The sequence below is a fragment of the Macrobrachium rosenbergii genome, chromosome 20, assembly GCF_040412425.1.
Source record: "Macrobrachium rosenbergii isolate ZJJX-2024 chromosome 20, ASM4041242v1, whole genome shotgun sequence".
Classification (NCBI taxonomy): domain Eukaryota; kingdom Metazoa; phylum Arthropoda; class Malacostraca; order Decapoda; family Palaemonidae; genus Macrobrachium; species Macrobrachium rosenbergii.
Window position 1 is genome coordinate 21,436,423 of NC_089760.1, and position 21,699 is coordinate 21,458,121.

The window sequence follows — 21,699 nt, forward strand, 5'->3', positions numbered from 1 at the left end:
CTTTCACCAAATTCTACTGTCCTTATGTCAAGAGTTCCTCTTCTGGAGGGTGGGATGATCAGTTATCCTAAAGGATAATGACCCTGGCACAATTAAGATGAATTTTTATAATATCCTCTTAGAAAAGCATTGGAGAACATCTGCAATTCTATGGTCGATGAACCATGCCTTTCCTGACAAGTTGTTAATGTACTGGCAATAATTGCTGTGTGTGTATTGTCTGGCACTGCAAACAAACGGGTTTGAGATGATGGGAGACTTCTGCATTGGCAAAGTGTAATGCAGAAAGTTGTTTTTTTAGTTTTATTCATCCAATGAACTCCACGTTTACCTTACTGTATAGGTTTTTCTTAATACCCAGCCTTCATTTTGTATGAAGTTCATAGGTCATTTTTAGAATGGCTCGTTCTTTTTTGGGGAGGAGCACTCACTGCTTTGCCAGCCACTTTCTTGCCTTTGTTGCCATGTTGTTTGTGGAATCTTTGCATTCATCCATCAGAAGAATGTTGAATGTTCATTCTCTTTGCAAATTTTTAAGCTGCTTTAATTGTTCCTATCTCCATTACTACTTAACCTGCATCTTGCTGCTTCCAGATCAGTCATATATAGTGTTAGCATGCTTTTTATTCTTACTATGGGGCAACTTTATGTTTCCCAGAAACTGTTTTTCCATGGAAGCATAGCACTATATTTTTTGGCAAAGCCATGAATTTTTTCTTTACCACTTTTTATATTGCAGTCGCTGTTTGTTTCTTCAACCCAAACAAATAATATAACCATGCCAACTTCAGCCCTTGCCTATATTATTAAGATCTAACTACAGCCAGATCATCTTATGTCTACATGTGTGCCTGATCAACAGATGCTTACATGTGGCCCCATGCTTAGAAGGCATATTAATTGCAATGGCAACACAAAAGTTAGTTAATTACCAATGCTACACGTGGATTATGAGACTGGAGATTAGTGTGAGTACTGAGCAAAGATCTTAGTGTGTTTACATGATCACTGCTAGATAGAGACACTGTAAGTTAGCTAATGCAGGGCCTCCTTGGTCATGCTGTACATCGTAAGACAGAAGTGCCAAGTTTATGTAGACATGTCCATTATTCCCTTGTATTTTTTAAATTTTAAGTTGATGTATTTTTTTTTATGCACACCATACTTTGCATTGCTGTGTGATTATTAGCACTATTTATTTATCATGAGATTGGTATGATAAGCTGAAGGTCCATGGTAGCTTGAGATTACCTTCTGGATTGGAAAGCAGCCCATGAGTGGTGTGATCCTGGGTTGCCTTGAACAGTCTTCTTTTCCTGGGAGACATCTTGCAGAGGAGGCCTTTCATTTCTTTATTAAGGATTTTTGTTTATTGCTGTAGGCCTATCTGTCATCTAAGATCTACTGATTTGAGATCTCTGTGAATAGATTAGCAGCATATTTCTTCACACTCGCCCTCATCCAGTGTTTTCAAAAATAGAACAGCAGGTTGTTTCTTGATCTGAGGTTTGCAATAAAGGTATCTTGTAATATGGGTCACCTAAGCAATATTTGAGAATTTGAGATTGTTGAACATACACAAAACCTTAGTCACTGTCATCTTGGTAGAGATACTTACTTACCTCCTATTCTAATTCCAAATTTATTTGAAAAGGGGCCTCTTGATCTTTTTATAACTGATATGCATCTTTGTGACAAGAATGGCATTGTTCTTTTGGATTATAATAGATACAGTTAGTTTGGCAAGTTCCAGGGCCTTAGCAATATTATTGGCACTTTGTTGTGTATTTTACGGCTTATATTTTTAACTGAATTTCAAGAGCAAAACACTTCATGCACATTTTTTGTTGTGTATTTTACGGCTTATATTTTTAACTGAATTTCAAGAGCAAAACACTTCATGCACATTTTTCGTACAATGAGCTACACTGCACTTTTTGTACAGTTGTGAAAAAATATAATTTTTTGAAGCAAAACAGATTCCTTTATATAGAAATCCATTTCTTATGTTGCTAACCTCAACCTCACAGCATCACTAATTTCTTGCCGGTCGTGGATCAGACAATATAAAAAATGAGACCCCTGGCTCTCTGCAGTTCTGGGATGAGCCCAAGCATATCCCGGGACCACTGACAAGACTGTCATTGTCATTTGAATAATTTCATGACATGGTTGGTATGAAAAATGATTTTTGTTTACAAAAGAATATATATTTCCATCAGGGGATCTCATGGAATGAATACAATGGCCCCTGCCTATTTTTGGTTCTGGATTCGTGGCTTCATCTATTGGCAGATTTTTCTGTGGAACGTACATACACGTTATTTGTAGAAAATTCGCTTACCTGCTGTATTTTTCATTGAGAAATATTCACTAATTACTGTATTTTCATATTTTCTTACTGTAAATGCATTTTTTGTGATAAAACTATTAAGATACTCAGTTCTAAGCATTTTTAGAGGTTTTTTTTTGGTGTTTGAACTATCAAAATAGGCAGTTACTGTATAAGCTTTTTTAGAGGGGTGTCAAGTATTCACAGATTTGAGCTACAGTATTCACAGGGGCTTGTGGTACGTATCCCCCATGAATACTGGGGGTCGACTGTATAGTAAAAGGAAAAAATTATATTTTTAAGACTTCTCTTTTCTATTTTAAATTTTCTCCACTAGTGAGCATTTAACCTTGTTTTCCAAATTAATAATAGTGACAATAAAAGTAATGATGATGATGACTTTTATATATATGGTTTACTGTACAGTACAGTACAGTACAGTACTTGTAAATTTAGAACCATATTTTCTAATTATCTTGATTGCATCAGTAATGCAGTTGGACTTGAAGTTAATGCATGGTTGCATTAGTAATTCAATTGGACTTGAAGTTAATGCATGGCATTTTTATCTGGCGAATGTCAATATGTTAAAGCCATTCCAGTGAGAATTGTACAACTTTTGTTAAATTTGCAAGTTTTTTTTTTTTTTATTTGAAAGTGTTGAAGGGTTGCGGTGATGTACAGTAATCATATATACTTCTCAACTGTATGACATATATTGACGCCATGAAAACTTATGTCAGTTTTCTTTAGTGAAGAAATATGAATTGGTAAAATAAGTGATTGTGAATGAAATGTCTAGTAGGATTGAGAAGTTATATTGTGTTTTGCAATACTCAGTTATTGTCTTTAATGTAGCTTTTTAAAAATATAAACCTGGGCAAGTGTTCTGTACTGAAGCTCGGTTTTATGGTGATATGTTGTGCAAGTAAGTAAAAGTTTGCTTTGCAACTGTAGTGTGCTTGTGGAAGTTTATTTACTTAAAACTATAAAACTTGGATATTGTGACCGTCTGAAATGTTCAGTGATGTCTGTGTTTGTGTGTATGTGGAAGCCAAAGGAAACCTGTTGGCTTATAGCATTGCTTTGACATTAAGGGAATTTTATATGTAAGAAATACTTCACTAAACATTGATGGAGTGCTAAGGGTTATGAAGATTGTATTTGTAATTTTTAGGGATGTTTGCTGTGTGTTGTAAGGAAAGTAATGAAAATTCAAACAAATTCTGAAACAAATGGTTTGTGATTATAGAATCCTGACACATAGTTGTGGAGGTATACCTTACTCTTTAATTAACGTAGATTGATTTCTCAAGTATCCTGTATGCAGTGAAGTGGAAGTTTACATTATTAGTAAATTTTGCAAAGTAAAAAGCAGAACTATGCTTTCAGAAGTAATAACTGAAACCAAATTGCTTCTAGGTATATGGATTGGTCTTGCAAGTATTAATTTACTAAGTAGCGATATGGACATTCTGGATGCTCTGCTAGTTCAAGAATAATTGCCTTTACTTTTAATAAGGGCTTCTTGCATAAAAAGTACAAAAAGTGTTGTAGTATACCCTAAGGGATCCAAGAGGCACATGGTGCATGAAATCTTGACCTAAGTTAAAATCACGTTGGAATTTTCCTTTTACCATTACAATGAACCAAGTACCATGCATATAAAGAAAAAAGGCGCAATGTAGTACCATTTTAAATGTGATATCATAAATGGGTGACATTTAATCCTAAAAGACATTTTGTAACTTATTTCATAAATGGGTATCATTAAACCCCGAGAATTTGTTCTGAAACTTGCTGCAACATCTCTTGGCTTATTTGTAATGAGAGTAGGTAGGTCTGCTATGAAAAAATCCTGACTGCATTATCACTATGTGTTTGGGTACATGATGTGGCATGACAATTTGATGATGTTTTGCCACTGAATAGGGTCAGATTACCAATATAGTATGCAAATCTCAATTTTGATCAAATGATAACATGAGTTCATAGTGATTCCCTGAATGCTTAGCTTTGTAGGTAGGATAATACTTGCATTTGGCATTCTAGTCTGTTTTCAACAAAAGGATATTTAGGTATTTCAGAGTTAGGGTTAGACAGAAATGGTCTTCATTAATCAGGCTGTTTGTTATTCTTATTGTTGCATGATATTAATTTTGTTTTGAAGCTCATCCAATGCATTAGAATTTAACTTATAAATACAACTACAGAATCTTTCACTTTCTAATTGAGATGTTCATTCTCAGCAGGATGAGTAAAATCCCATTGGGTGACGAAGCATACACATGCAAGATTAGAATGAGTTGATGAGGCAAATGAGTTTGGGGGACGGAAGTCTTGTGCGACTGATAGCAGGCTGATGATGCACACCGTGAAGTTAGAAGCATAGACCCAGTGGATGCGAAGATTAGGGCCCTGCATTCAGGCTTAATCCAAGTTAGTGAATACAACTGTTCGTTAGGTTCTCTTTGGTTATTTAATTTACTTGTGTTTACTGCCTTAAAGTCTCTTCAGAAGACTATAATCTTCATGCCAAAAAGTGTTATTTTAGGTAGTTGATTTTTTTGAAAATTTAGTTATGAGTTTTTTATTATGATTCTCTGAAAGTTTGAAGTTGGTATAATGTACTCTTTTTGAATGAGTATAAGTTATATAGATCAAAAGTTGATTTACTTATTCTTTACAGTGTGTTTTCTGCTTTCTTGCAGGTACACGTACTGTAAATAGTGCCTTTTTGTGGTACTTCTGAGAGAACAAAATGTTAGGATTTGCATAGCACACAGTTGTGAGAAAATTTATGAGCATTATTTGCAAACAGTTAGCTCAAAATAACAGCATACCAACAATAATGAAACCACAGTTAAATCTCCCAAAATGCAGGATAAGGGAAGTGTTTTAGAAATATGTATAGATCAAGATATATAATGCAGTTAAAAAATGTGACCCATCAGTGATCATCACATTTTAAATGACACTACTATTAACAATATGCATTTTGGTACAGTTTCTAAATGAATTCTGGTGCATTGCAGTTATTCTTAAGCTCTGTAAGTGCTTCCTGTAGAAGTTAAGGAAATCATGTCATGAAACTTTTTCATATCAAATATAAATTTTAGATATCTTCTTAAGACCATGTGTATCAGATGTCAATTTGTTGATTTTCCAACATGATCACTGTAGATAACTAAAAATGATTTTATTTTTTATATAAGTTTTGGATTCATGTGAAAAATGGGTGGACTCAGGAAAAGAGAGATGGTAGAGTGTGAGTTATGTCAAAGAAAGGTATGGAGGCAGCATCTCACAAGACATTTAAAACAACACACTGAGGAAAGAACTTTTGTGTGCAATTCCTGTGGTTTAGGTTTCACCCATAAGTGTGCGCTCAAGAGGCATGTTGTGCGGACATGCAAATCATCACTGCAGCAGAGGGATTATGTAACAGAGCCCATTTTACTTGAAAATTTGAGAATATCTGATGAGTCTATCCCATCTGTGGTGCTTCAAGAAAACAGTGTACAGCAAGAAATCTTTGGAAACACCAGTATGTCTGTTTCATGCCAGGAAAGCAGTGGAGCAGGCCTAATAACTAAAGATAGTACAGAAACGATAGAAAATGCAGAGGCTGAGTGCAAGTTTTGTCATGAAAAATTTGCAGCTGAAGTTTTTGATCTTCATTTAAAGCAACATACCAGTATAAAAGAAAATGAAAAAATTAAGTGTGATTTGTGTGGATTAATGTTTTGTCAGGAGAGTGATCTTTTGAGTCACAAAAGTGAAAATAACTGCAGTCAAATGCCACCCATTGCTATTAATGAAGGAAAATGTGTCATTGATTTTGCTAAGCCATATGAAGTGCAAACTGTAGAGTGTGAGTTTTGTCATAGAAATATAAATAAAAATGTGGTTAAGAGGCACATAAAGATGCATACAGAAGAAAGACCATACAAATGTGAATGTTGTGGTTGTGGATTTAACTTCAGAGGAAATTTGACAAAACACAAATTGTTGACTGGTTGTGGGGTCTCTGTCCCTGTTGGAACCCATCAGTCAAAGCCTCCAATAGAAAAAGGCACTGTAGAAATCTCCCAAGCAAAGGCTGCCGTAGAGCACTGTAATGTGAGAAGGCCAAGATTGGCAACAAGCAAGTGCCCCATTTGCCACAGATTAGTGCATGGTCAATTTATGAAACGTCATATGAAGCAGCATACAGAGGATAGAAAGTACAAATGCCCTTTCTGTAGCCTAGGGTTTATTCATAGGCAAGCACGTAACAACCATTTAACAAAGAACACCTGTGTTACTTCAGCTAACACTGAAAGTATTGAGAAAAAATACTCCAGTTCAGAATCACATGAAGTACCTCTGCCTTGCCTTGGTAGTCAGTCAGATCAGGGAACATATGAATCTCATGGAAATATTATCAAGAAGAAAATACAATGCCAAAATTGTGGAACATTATTTTCCAATAGGTCCAATTTATATCGACACTTGAAAAATAAGAAATGTACTTTGTCATGTGTTGAAGAACTCCGTAGAAAGATTATCCAAAATCAGGTATTTAGCAAGCCAGAAAATAAATTTTTGGCCATTGAAGTGTCTTCAAGCGACACTTATAAATACAAAGAAAGTGCTAATAGTAGTGTGAAGCCTAGGAGTGTTGCATCTGGCAAGGTAACAGGAAGAAGTACTCCTGTTGTTAGTAAGGAAACATGTTTAGTGTGTAGGAAAGAGTATTCATCAAGGAGAAAGTTGGAAGATCACATGGAGGAGCACATGTTTAAGAGGACCTTCAGATGTGTTTTGTGTCCAAAGAAATATTACAGTCTGGGTAAATGTAGAAGACACATGCAAGTGCAACATGCAACAATAAGTGCAAGTGTATGTAGATTATGCAGTAAACAAATTGATAATTTTGGTGAGCTTGAAGATCATTTATCCCATCATAGGGGGGACAGGATTTACAAGTGCATGCTATGCAACAAAGTTATATTAAAACAAATGTGCTTGAAAAGTCATTTTGAAAGCCATGCTGGAAAACATGGCGAAAGTGGTAGCCAAGATGAAACTTCAGAAAACTCAAAAGGAACTTTTCCTAAAGATACAAGTTCTGGAGTACACTACTGCACAGTATGCAAACTAGTGTTTTCCAGTCCAAGCATTTTGGCTTCACATATGAAGACACATGCTTTAGACTCATCATGTGATGATAATGAAGGATCTGTGCTAAGTAGAGTTGATGATGTTACTGTTTTTATAACTGACAGTAATGATGAGGAAGATACAGAAAGGAGGCTTGGAAATGAACTAGAAGGCATTACAAATGGTAATAATCAAAACTCAGATCCTCTTAGTGACTGTGAAGGTGATGTTTCTGTTCTGGATGATAACTGTTCTCAAATTATGAATGTTGATTATTCTTCATATGCAAGAAATAACATTCCAACCAACAATGAGTCAAGTACACCTGTTCTTTTAGCTGCAACAGACCCTTCAATACGAAACATAGATGTCTTGGAGAATGTAGGGCAGCATTGTTTGACTGACACTGGTTCTAGAATCAGGAGAAGTGAAGAAACATATTCTAGAGAATCAGTGAGTTTTAGTGAATGCTCTGCATCATCAGACTATGCATTAGTTACGGGAGAAGTGTCAAAAATTGGTGGGAATAAGGAAGATCACAGCATTGAAGGGAGCAATGATGTTTTTTTAAGTAGAATGAAAGAAGTAACTGTGTATATTACAGAAAATGGTGCACAAGAAACTGGATTCAATGAAGAATTCATCAATGGATCTGAGGTTAGAAGCAGTGAAAATTTTGATCCCCTTACCAGAGACAACATTGTAAACGATAGTTCATATTCAGGTTTTACTTGTAACATTTGTAATGAGCAATTTTTAACCCGTGGCAGTCTTGAAGCACACATGTCAACTCACATAGAGGGACGATTTCATATTTGTAATGTCTGTGGTGAGAATTTTAGCCAGAAGAATTACCTTAGGAAGCATATGGCAGAGCATGGAGAGAATCAAAAGTTCAGGTGTTCTGTTTGTTGGGTTGACTTTTTGTTTGATTCTGATCTTGCTAATCACATGAATACACATGTCACAAAGGCAATGAATTATGATTGTTTGGATTGTGGGAGAAAATTTATTAAAAAAAGTGGCCTAGTCAGGCATTCTTCTGTGCATTCAAAGAACCGACTATTCACTTGTGACCTTTGCCAGTTGACATTTATCTCCAAAGAATCTCTACATGAACACTTGAAAAATCACACTGAAAACAATGAGCAAGCAGTTGAAGGTACTGCAGTGGAAGGAGCAGAGCTATTTGATTTTGATAATGGGAGTGGGAAGGCAACAGTGAATGTTTCTGCTTTAAGTGATAGTAAAAAATTAGATGATAAAGAGAGTGATGGTGTCCATTTGATTTGTCCTGTATGTGCAAAAGTTTGCAAAACAAAAGGCTCTTATGTACTCCATGTTAGAGTTCATTCAGCTAATCGAAAATATAAGTGTGAAGTTTGTAATAGAAAGTATGGAAGTAAAATAAAACTTCGTAAACATCAAAGAAAATATAACCATGAATATGGGACATTACCAAATAGTTTTGGTGTTGAGTGTAGATTTAATTGTGAGGGAGATACTTTTGGAAATGTTGAAGGACTACAAACACCTCAATCAGAAACCATTGATGTAAGTACAGCTCTAAGTGAAACTCAGGGAAAAGATATTACTGATAGTTTTTCAACATTTTCCAGCACTCATGTAATATTTGTGGTAAAGGATTTAGGTCAAAGAGTGAACTTGTAGTGCACCAGCAGATGCATGCAGCAGGTGAACGGTATCCTTGCTTTATATGTAAATCATCATTCATAACAAAGATTCAGTTGGATGAGCATCATAAAGAACACAGTGGTGCCACACTTAATTCAGTTAGTGGTGAACACATAAAAGATTGTAAAGAGCCAAACTTATTATTTGATACAAAAACGACTGAACTCTTAAATGAGTCTGAGACTGACAGAGACCTCACTGTCAGTGGATTAAGAGAACATAATATGCGAACTATTTGTTCAAAGACTCAGGGCCCTGAATCTCATGAGTTAGAGTTGGAAAAGTTTGTCTGTGACATTTGTGGTAAGAAATGTAAAAAGAGAAGTAGTCTTGTGCTTCATGTGAAGTATCATAAACCTTTTCAGAGGTGTAAGTGCAACTTTTGTGATTTAACGTTTCCTAATAGAATTAAACTTCGCATGCATGAAAGAAAGCACAGGTATAGTGCCAAAATGGTAAAAGGAGTGGAGAGTGCTACTGAAACATCTTGGTCATTTGATGATGAAAAAAGCATTGTGAATGAAGAGGATGAAGTGAGGGAAAAAAGTGCCCTTGTAGGTGATCAGGATATGCAAGTTGACCTTAACTACAGATTAACTGTCAAGGAAAAGCATTCTGAGATGGTTAGATGTAAGACTGCTTGTGAGGGAGATCAAAGTCCAAATAATTTTCAAAAGCTAGAAATTCATGAATCAAGTGATTTAGAACCCAAGAAGTATCACTGTGGCATTTGTGGTAAGCATTGCAAAAAGATAAGTAGTTTCGTTCTTCACCAGAAGATGCATTTATCATACAAAGGGTATGATTGCAGGCTTTGCCATCTTTCTTTTACAAGTAGGATTAAATATCGTAAACATCAATGTGTACATAAACAAAGTGGGAAAGATGAAGAAGTATTTGATATGGAAGGGAGATTGTTCCCTGTGATAGAAAGCATAAAAGATAAAGTTGTTGAAGAAGGAAAAGAAAGCTGTGATGTTAATGCTGTCAGTATGAATTCTGAGAATGGAAACTATGGAGTGTCAGATGAAGCATCTTCTGAGGTATACAACTGCAGGTCTTGTTATCAGGCATTTTCAGATAAGATAAAACTTCTGGAGCATGAATGTGAATATAAGCATAATGAAAATAGTAAGAATGATGGAGCATTCAACAAAAATGACGAGGGAGCATATGCCAGTGATATAGAATTGCTTAATGATGATATTGATAAAGAGGAAGGAAGATATGTGTGTCAAATGTGTGGTAAGAAGTGCACAAGGAAGAATAGTTTAGTACTTCATCAAAAGGTTCATTCATTTTTCAAGCGGTATACTTGTAGGATTTGTAGTCTTACTTTCCAGAATAAGGCTAAACTGTACAAACATCAGAAGATTCATAGAATGAAGAATGTTATGATGGAAATGGATAAAACAGAAGTTGAATCACCTAATGTGTTGGACGGAGCCAGTGGGAATTGCAGTTTTGGTGGAGGAAATTATCGTGAAGTTTGTGGCGATGATGATGTCATGAGGACAGAATCTAAAGGATTGAGCAGAATGTCATTAGAAGACGAAATCAGTAGGGATAGTGGGAATTCACTGTCAGCAAGTGTTGAATATACTTGTAATGTATGTTTGAATAAATACATGGGAAAAACTGCTTTTATACATCATCTTCAAATGAATCATGGTAATCTTCAGCTGAGCCCTGATAAATCTGTAGGTGAATTTAATTCTCTAGATAGGTTTATAAACAGTAAAAAAACACCACTCGGTGATGAAGTCTGTGGGGAAGACAAGAATTATGCCTCAAATTCTAAGAAGTATGCTGGGTCTGTACTGGCTGAAAGTGAGAGAACATTGAGCCAAGTTCAAACAGAGGAGGCAAATTTGATATCTGAACGAAAAATATGCTATTGTATCATATGTAAGATGGAATTTAAGAGACCATCAGGCTTTGCAAGACACATGAAGATTCACGGAAGCATGCGCTATGAATGCAATGTATGCTTGAGAGTGTTTTCTACGAAAGTAAAGTTGAAAAAACACAAAAAATATCACCTTCAGAAGAAAGTTTCAAGAGGCTCTTTCATTGAAGAACCAGTCAGTTTGGTTGGTCAAGAAAAGCCATATGATAAACCAACTTCTAAGGAATATTTAAATATGATGAATGAAATTGATGAAGGCATTGTAAAAGAAAGGATTTCTGGTGAAAAATTAAATGTATGTAATATTTGTGGTATGGAATTTCAGAAGTCATGTGGTTTAGCAAGTCATATGAGGACGCATTCAATAGATCGGCCTTACAGTTGTAACTTTTGTGGTAGGAGATTTAATTCTGTAGTGACACTGGAAATGCACAAGAAAAGTACTCATAGAAATAAGACATTGATAAGTAACCCAAGTAAGCTAACAATCAAGATTGATCATGAGAAGCCTGTAGTAAGCCATAATGGTGACAGCCTGGTTACAGATACCAACAGCGAAGAGAGTGAAGTGAAGATGGATTCTGCCTTCTATCCTTGCACATTTTGTGGATTGAAATTTCAGAGACCATGTAGCTTAGGTAGTCATCTTAGGGTACACTTGCATAGGAGATCATATTGTTGTAGACTTTGTAGCAGAACTTTTAAATCAAGTCGTGTGTTACAAAAGCATGAGAAATTCTGTCAAAGAAAGAGAGGTGCAGTGAAAAATGATTTAGTCGAAACAGTCAGTTTTGGGGAACAGGAAGAAACTGGATCAAGAATAAATCTCAGTAAAGCAGGTACTGAATGTGAGGCTTTTGTTGAGAGGCAACACAAGGACACTGTAAATTTGGGCGATCTTGTTTGCACCATATGTGGTTTAAAGTTTCAGAAATCTTGTGGCCTTCAAAGTCATTTAAGGACGCACTTGAATAACAGGCCTTATATGTGTAAATTGTGTCATGGGACATTTACTACAGCTTATACATTAAAGTGTCATGAAAAGCACAGGCATAAACATCAGGAAGAAAAATTGACTGTGAAGCATGGGACTGTTAAGAAGGTTGATGATGAAGATTTCAGAGGTCTGGGTAGTTGCACTTTGAGTCCAAAAGAAAGAACAAATTTAGATTCAGACAAAAGTGTTAATTCTTGTGAAATAAGTGGAAAGACCTTTAATAAATCATGTGATGTAGCAGATTCTGGAAAAGCACATTCTGGGAGGGTTTTGGAGAGGGAGGTGGAAGGGTCTTTAAAACTATCTACAGGAAATCAGTATAAGTGCAAAGTTTGTGGGGAAACATTCAGTGATGCTGAAACTTTCAGGTTACATTCGTGGTCTCATGATGGTGAGGATGAAACACTAAAAAATAATGAAGACTCTGTATCACCTATAGAGAAGCAGTACAGTTGTAAAATATGTAGGAAAAAGTTCAGACATAGGGGAAATTACAAAGTACACTTATGGTCTCATAAAAATAAGAATGATCCAAGGAAAGTAGGTATAGACACAACCATGGAACCCAAGACAAGTGAGAAAGGCAAAAATGAGTGGAGTGAACTGTTTGACTATATGTCAGTCAAGACAATAAAGTCAGGACAGATGAAGATTGAGTGTAAGTTATGTGGTAAACTAATGGCTCATCGAGGGAATTTTGTATCCCATATAAGGGGACACTGGGCTAGAGGGGAAGTAGAAGTGTATGGTAAACCTGAACTTGATGTTGTGGTGAGTAAACCATTCAGGTGCAGTATATGTGACAAACCTTTCAAGACAAAGTGGGCCTTGGATCGTCATGTTCATGTGCACACAAAGAGTAGCTTAAGTAAAAGTTACCAAAATGGATGTGATTTAAAAAATTTTGATGGAGAGCCGGATCATTTATCTGTAAATAACATTAAATCCATCTGTAGTTGAAAATCCAGTAACATCAGATTTTCATGTGGCCTCTCCTTCAAGAAATTCTTCTGCTTTTGCACCAAATTTGAACAACAGTTCAGAGAATGGAATCGGTTTTAGTCAGCACAACTATGATCTAAAGTTAGAATCACGAACTTGTAAATTTTGCTGTAGAGTGTTTAAATATAGATCTATGTGTGTCTATCATATGGCTAAACATTCAGAAAATGACTTCAACTGTACTTATTGTAGTAGAAGTTTTTATAACAAGAGGGAATTCTTGACACACACTCATAGCCATGAGAATGCAATGGTAGATTCTGGCAGACAGGGCCATGAAAAATTGGCATCTCATTTTGAAATATCATTGGATGGTGATTCTCTAACAACTAAAAGTGACATTATTTCAGGAAAGTCAAATTTGGCACTTACAGCCCAAGAAAGGGACAAGAATTTGTCATGCAGTATGTGTGGTAAATATCTACCCACCCATAAAAGTTTTCGAAAGCATCAAAAGATGCATTTGCAGCAGTCTAAAAATAGATGTGTCATTTGTATTAAGAAATATAAAAGTAGATCATCTTACCGTAAGCATTTGAGGATTCATCACCCTGAATTTGAAAATAAGTGTTCCCTTTGTGGCGGAAAGTGTGAGGGTAGTTGTCAGTACAACATACAAGAAAAAGATGAAGCTGTTACAGATGAATCCATCACAAATGAAGGATTAAATATAGAGGCAGCTACACCACCTTTGTCTTTAAGAAAGGGTTTAAGACATAAAGGTGAGAAGGAAATTTCCTCTGATATGAGGTTCGAGGAAGACTTGAAGTTCACTGTAAAAGAGTTATCACCTGAAGTACTTCCTTCATCCTCAGGTGTAGATTTACAGGGGAATAGGAATGATATCAGTTCTGAACAAAATCTTAAAGACTATGTTGTGGCCAATACTGTTGTAGACAATACTAAGGCCAAACCATTCATATGTTCTGTTTGTGGTAAAGGTTTCAAGTACATGAAATATATTAAACTACACATGGAAGTACATTTAGAGCAAAGTTTTAAATGTGAAATTTGCCATAAAAGTTCAAGAAGTGCACTAAGATTAAAGAGACATATGGTTTCACATAAACTTGGGAAGAGGTTTAATTGTGAAGATTGTGGGTCAGCTTTCACTCAAATGTCCTCGTTAAAAAAGCATTGTCAAGTTTTTCATCGCAGTAAGCCTAAAAAGAAGGATTCAGACGAGGGTGATTTGAGAAGTGAAAACCAGATATCAGCAGATGCTGTTGCTTCAGAGACAGTATGTGCTGAGAAACCAGCAGTTCAAGCAGTCACTGACAGCACAGAAACCATTACCGACTCTCCCAAACCTTGCAATAACAGTGATTTGGAAGAGGATGAAGATGACAGTGCACTTACAAATAGACCCCTCTTTGGAAAGAGCAGTTTTGTATGCCCAATCTGTGGAAAGGGTACATCATCTGGGAGTCATTTAGATTCTCATATGATAAGGCATTCACAGGAGAAACCTTTCAAGTGCCCTTTATGTCAGAAATTTTTCAAGAGGGATTATACTCTAAGAAAACATATTAGGGAAATCCACTCCGCTGATCCTGGCCAGTTTCACCCAAAAAATCTCACATCGAGTGGACGAGACATTACTGTAGACTTACCGTACAAGTGCTCAATATGTGATAAAGGTTTTATTTATGATACTTCCCTAAAAGCCCACATGATGTTTCATATGAGGGAAAGCTCTCTCTTTGCTGGAGAGTGTGAAGAAGAGATTTATGAGTGTGCCGTTGAAACTAATGAAGATGATGGTATCCTGTCTGTGGAGCCTGTAAGGTTAGAGGATAACTGTACAAATAAATATTTAAAAGAAGAAAAGGAATTTTCGGTTGAAGATATGGCAATTGATATTAAAGAAGAACTCGTTGATGACATTGAAGAAGACTATGAAGATTTGTTGTCTGAAGAATTTCTGCTTAATGACTTTGATTTGATGGAGAAAAATGCAGGAGAAGATCTTGTTTTTACTGGAGAGATGGATAGTGTGAGTGAGAGCATAGATTTTTCCAGTTTCAGTGAAGGTTGTATTTTTAGTGATGAATCTGGTAATGTTGGAAATGGTACTATATTCTCACTGGAAAAAGAGCAAGATAATCTATACATTCCAGAAGACATAGAGGCTAATTGCTCATCAGAGTGTTAAAGAAGTTACAGCACTGAGGTTAAGTACTGCTATGTGACCATAAATGGAAAGTTCAAATTTATTTACAGTTGTTATAAGTAGATCTATCAGATGATTTTATATTTTTTCAATGTAGATTTATACACATTTTGTATTGTGCACACATTGAAATTCTGTGTGTCGTTGCTAAAAGAAATTAAATGAGTCAAGAGTTCAAGGATGCAAAAAATGGAAATGTAACACAAAGAGCATTTCACATTTAGAAAATAGAGAAAGGTTCAAGCAATTTGATGTGCTGAAATTTGCATGTCAGATTATAATTTTTATAGTACTTAGGTGCTCCTCAGAGGAGCGCAGTAAGGAAAATCTACCTAACACCTTTACTGTTTTAGATTTGTGTGTAACATTATTGTAGCTTTTTCCATATTTAATATGTAGTCAGCATAGATCAGCAGTATTCAGTTAAGATTTAGAAAATAAGTTAGAATGAGATGATGGATCTTGATATAAAAGTTTAACCTGATTTTTGTGCATATATTTGTACATGTACTTTATTTTAAAACTGTAGGAACTTAGTGGGAAATTAGGCAGACAGCTTTTAGCAGAAAAATACCTCTTGTAGACATTTAAAAATTAGCTTGTTCAGTGAAGCCAAATAGTGTTAGATCCTTCTTAAGCTTTTTATCTGCTTATATTGTGGCTAGTAGTCTGCAGTAGCATAAACTTGTGTTATAATGCTTTTTATGTATTGAAAAAGGCTGCTAAATGTATATTGCAATTAGCATGAAAAATCTATGAGGCTCTTGTAATTAATTAATGGATTTAGTGTGTCAACCTTTGACTTTACAATTTAGAAGAAACCTGTTACATCTGGATGTTAAGCCTATGAGAATGAATATGTAGCCAGTCATTTTGACTGAAATGGCACAATAAAGTATGTTATGCTTTAGAAGGAATATTTTATTTGTGTAATACCTGTTGTAGAAAAGTACTCTCATAACTCATCCCCTGTATCTAGTGTAAAAGTTCATTTTATTGTTAAGGTTTGATGCACTTGCATCATGTCTCCAATATTGATATACTGTATACTGTAAAGGCAGTAGTGATTTTATTCTTAGGTTTGATGTTAAATACTCCTCACATTTGAAACCTTAATATTTTCTGTATGGATAAATAGGGAAAGGCATCGTGGCTTGGTTTGGAGTTAATATATGAAGCTAATATAATGGGAACTTTGATGGAAAAGTCACTCATCTGATAATCTGATGATGTTTGAACCTGAGAGACGTTACTGCAATTACTGTAGTCATATGTTAAGTGTGATTTCAGACTAAGGAATAGGACTAAAAACACATTACATTAAATTGGCAGCTCAACTTAATGAACATGTCAGGGATCTTCCCTTCCAACAAGTAACAAAATCTGTTAAGTAACGAATACACATTCAGTGTATGTGATACCCTGAAGCCAACTCTCATCACTTATAATTACAGCAATTCCCTATAATGTAATAGATACACTATCCTAACCAGTACTGTATTTTGTAATAATTATTCAGCTTAAAATATTAATTTACTTATCGTGCAATTCCAGAGATATTGTGAAATGAAATACAGTACAGTACTGCCAAGAATATATACAATACAGTGCTGTACAATATAGCCTAACAATAATGTAGCTCATTTCAGTATGCTTGAAAGATATAGAAAATACACGACTCACACAGTATAAAGACAAAGACTATAAACATCTTTTGGCCTTTTTTTTTTTGTAAACTTGGGTTATGAAACGCCAAGCACTTAGTAAGTGCATAGTTTACCTTAATGCAATGCACACTTGTATGCATACACATGCACAGATTGAAATATATTCTGTATTTCTATTGTTGAGGGTGCTCCAACCTCAAAAAAACACCCTAATTTTGACTAGAAAAATTTTGAAAACCATATGTATCCGTCAAAATACCAATCTGTACTGGATAATGGTCTGTAAATTTTGTGTAATCATTACCATGAAGATGATGAGGTAAAGCTAAATGAGGTCCCAGTGTAGTTGAGGTGACTGGGACATTATTCTGAGTCACAGTCTCTAAATCCCATTACATGCACTGTAGTAAACAGTGATGTTTCAAACTCATGGGGTTTGTAAGTAGTATGCTGAGGAAACTGTACTTCTTTTAACCACAAATTATAGAATTTCAGAGCACATGCTTACACATTGAAACAAATATGGTTTGTTCATATGCAGAACAAACCGTGGTCCTAATGTAAGGATAAATTCTTCTAGTGCCAGCTGAAAACCAGTAAAAAACATCTAAAGTTGTAGTGCAAGGAACTGGTGACAACGGGGTTCAGCCAATGGGATGAGAGAGGAGGCATCAGATAACCTTCTCTCACCCACGATGCCATGACACATTCAGTTTCTTCCTTACCGCCTTGCTGGTAGGACATGCTGCTGCCCTTCCTACTGAAGCCAGTGTTTTCCTTCTCTTTTTGCCCGTGTAGTCTTTGGTTTGATTGCTTATATTATCTCATTTGCTTCCCCCCCCCTCATCATCGTGTAGGAGGAGGCAGCACTACCATTTCCCTCTGTTTCAGGAGCTGATGCGCAGAAGATGTCGAACATTTGGGTAGCCCGTTGTCCCACTCATGTCTTCTTGCGTTCCCATTTTGGCCGCCATGACTGTTTCCAGACCTGCTGTACCCGCTGCCTTGCCTAGAGCTTCGGTACCTGTGACGCCTCATCTGTCAACGGTGTACTCCACGCAGCATTTTGGGTCAACATCCACAGTGGAGATGTCTTCTCACTTTCCCGTCTCAACTGCCTTGTCAACTACTGGTTCTAAGGCTCTCCCCTCATCTTTGCCCAGAGCTATGGTTCCTGTGAAGTCTCATCTGTCAGCAGTGTGCTCTGCTCAGCGTTTTGGGTCTACTTCTGCCCCTGCTCTGCCTTCAGACTTTTGTTCAAGCAGTTATAGACAGAGTTGACTTTGCTTTCTGAGAGAGTTACGGACGTGTCGTGAAGGGGGAAACATCACAGGCCTCCGTCTCCATCTTTGCCGTCATCTTCGTCTGCCTGGTCTTCTCCCATCAGACGTTGGAGGATTAAGGACTTTGTCGCTGCTCCTTGCAAGAAAAGTCATAGGACCATCTCAGTATCTCCCTCTCCATTATCTTTTGACCACGTATGTAGTTCTCCTTGTCCTGCTCACAGCTGTGTTTCTGATGTTGAGGTGTCATGTCCAGTCATCTCTCCATCTTTGATAGGCCGTTCCAGACAGGTTTCCTCCAAGAGAAATCCTTTTATTGGTTTCATCTGCCTCTGATCGTCCTGCTCAGGTTCATAGGAAAGATGATAAGGCTCTATCAAGAAGTCCCATATTGAGAAGTCTTCTAAAGATCAGCTTCTGCCCAGCTCCTGCAGCTCTCCCTCACACGTAGAGAGTGCCACACCTACGCGTATGTGCACCCAACATCAGCCTTTGTCTCCTCGTTCATGTTCACTTGCGAGAGACATGGTATCTTGTACTAGCTCTCATGTCCGCACTGATAGACTCCCTCGTACTAGAAGTCCACATAGCTGTTCATCTGTCCATTATTCTCATTCACACTCTCTCAGGAGGGTTGGTGATTGTCGTTCCAGTTCTCGCAGCCCTGTTCCTAGACACGTCCGTGAAGAGGGTCACGTACGTGCAGTTACTATACTCCAGATAAGTCGGGTCTACAGCCTCACCACTTGTCGTCTCATTATCTTTCTCATTCATGATCTCCGAGGAGGGACCAAGATCACCGTTCCAGTTCGGTTGGCCGTGGATGTGACGTGATTCTAGTGCTGTACAGATCCAGTTGCACTCCTGCTTCATTGCTGTCACTATATCTCCTACAATTCTCTGAGATGCATCTGGAGGCACTGAAACTTCCACTTTGGACTCATTTATTGCAACAGCTGGCACATTTCTTAATTGTAGTGTATGCCAAGAGCATTCCCACAACATAATGCAATACGTATGTTTTTATCAATGGTGTTTTTTTATTTTACTTCAAAGTTGGCCATCTCACACTTCAGATTTTAAGTAAAATGTTCTACCTTTCATATTACAGAACCTAAACAATGTGAATAGGGTACAATAAAGATGCTATGGTCGGATCTACCTCAGGCAACGTTATCAGTAGGATTTTACCGTGTACGTTTTCGATAAACTTGCCGCGAATATGTGGGGAAAAAAGGGTGTTCCACTGGATAAATTTTTTGGCACCAGTCTCAAATCAGAAGTAGGTGGTCTAAAGATTACATACACAAAAATTTGTGCTTTTGTCCAGTCGGTCCCCAACTCGTCAAAATCTCTTTACAGCCCCCACTACAGTACGTGAATGTCACTTCATACACTGGACCTCTGTGACATATTTCTCCTTACATCTTCCCCTGTGTAGTAAACTTTATATCCTTCTCCAAACTTTCTTGCACTTTTCCCTTCCATTTGGTCTCTTGTATACATAGAATGATAATTTTCTTTCTCTGCTTGACATCATCCAACTCTCTTCCCTTTCCTGTGGGGCTACTAACATTCCAATTTCCAATTCTCATCTTTCCTTTCTTTTTCCAATCCTTTCTCCTCACTAACTTCTTTAGCTGCAGTTGTGACTTCTGCGGTACCCTTTGCATATTTCTCACTGCTGCTAGAGGATACTGCAGCGCGTCACTTACGGGGGTATTATTGACTCAAGATTCATTATTCAGTTTTTGCCACAGTTTTCATACTCAGTTGGCTAGGCCATGCAGCAACTCTCGCCATTTATCAGGGCTTGAGACCGGCAGCAAGCTGGACTGCTTGTATCCCCACTGGCTGGGTTATCTGGAGTTTTTTTTTCTTGTTCCTTAAAGATTTCGTTTTTTTTTTTTTTTTAACTAGTTTAGTACTCTTCGGGTTTAACTGCTATATTACTAGTTTTTTATCTTTCATTTGAATTTTGAGAATTTTATCTGCAGCATTTTTGTTTTTCTTTTTAATACAGTACATCAAATGGTTGATACACATGCATCCTTTTTATGCGTTTCTATGTCAGATGTTTGTCTTTTCCTATATATTTTATTAATTTTCTTATTGTATTTTAATAGGCTGTCTTTTGTTATGTTCTTGTCTATGAATTTTTGTTACGATAAGTACTGGTGATGTTTTGATTACATCATCTTGTTTTAATCTATGTTTTCTTTTTCTTTTGGTATACAGTAAACCCCCCTTATTCGCTTTCTCATGGTTCGTGGACTCACGCATTCGCAGGTTTCTCTGTGGAACATATCTAGCCATCATTCGCGGAAAATTCGCCCATTCACGGTATTTTTCACTGAGAAATATTCACTAATGTATTTTCATATAATTTTCATGAATAAATGCACTTTTTGTGATAAAACTATTAAAATACCCAGGTATAAGAATTTTTACAGGGTTTTTCTTGGTTTAAGCTATCAAAATGGGAAGTTCTAAGTGTTTTTAGAGGGGTTTTAAGCATTCGCGGATTTGACCTATTCGCGGGGGGGGGAGTGTGGGACGCATCCCCCGCGAATATGGGGGGTTCACTGTATCTTTATTTTGAGGTGCGACCTCTATTGGTTTTATATGTGATAAGGGACTAATTTTGTTTGTTTCATGGTACTGCATTAGTTCTAGTCTTCATGTATTTTTTTACTTTTATTTGATAGCTGTAGGACGAAGGCCTGTGATAGTGGTTTAAGCTCCCCCCTAGTGTATATCGACACCGTTTATAGGTGGTCGCTCCGGGGGTGGTAACCCCGGCATTCTAGATAGCTTTTTCTCTGGTATATGTAGCAATTCTTATACCTAGAAACGTGCTAAATGGAACCATTTCACTGGGTGACACAGGTCTTCCCCCAGAAATAGATTTTTCCTTTGTCAAAATCCTTTTATTATGATCATTAGCATTATGTACCTTTCTTTTGGAGTAGTTGCTTTTAATATCTTGTCTTTAGTGGCGTTCAGCAACATTATTTTGGTTGTTTTCTTGTAATTCTTCCATTTGTGAAAGTACATCATTAATGCTGTATTACCTTTTGGGTTATATTTTCTTCATCTAATTTTTGTTCTTATTTTTTTATACTGTATATTGTTTGTTTGTTCTTTTTTGAGTTTGGTTGCTGTTTTGGGTTATGGTTTTCTAAATATGGTTTCTTTCAGTTCTAGTTTAGCTTCTCTTTTGAACATTCCAGTTCTGTCTTGAAGTATGTTTAGCTTTGTGTTGTATATATGTCATGGAAAATAACCAAAAATTACAGACTTACCCAAAAGTGTTGTTAGGTGTGAGCTCTCTCTGTCTCTCTCATTAAACCTACATCTAATGTGTATAAATCAAACCTGGTTCTACAAAAATAGTTTATTCTGTAAATCTAACATATACAGTAACAGGTTAAACATGGTAAATAGGCAAAATCCTAAAAAGAATAGGAAAAAGGTAAATAAATGTATTCCCAAA

General features: G+C 36.5%; 1 protein-coding gene across 8 annotated transcripts in view; it reads left to right on the top strand.

Moving 5' to 3' along the window:
• The window catches only part of LOC136849144 (uncharacterized), an 85,754-nt gene that overhangs the window by 23,456 nt on the left and 40,599 nt on the right, over window positions 1-21,699 (top strand). For 2 of the 8 annotated variants that reach the window (XM_067122217.1, XM_067122213.1), the window contains one exon: window positions 20,442-20,546. The exons of the other annotated variants lie outside the window; for them this stretch is intronic. The gene's annotated coding sequence lies outside the window, so the exon portion shown is untranslated. The remainder of the gene's footprint in view (window positions 1-20,441; window positions 20,547-21,699) is intronic. 8 annotated transcript variants of the gene reach the window in all.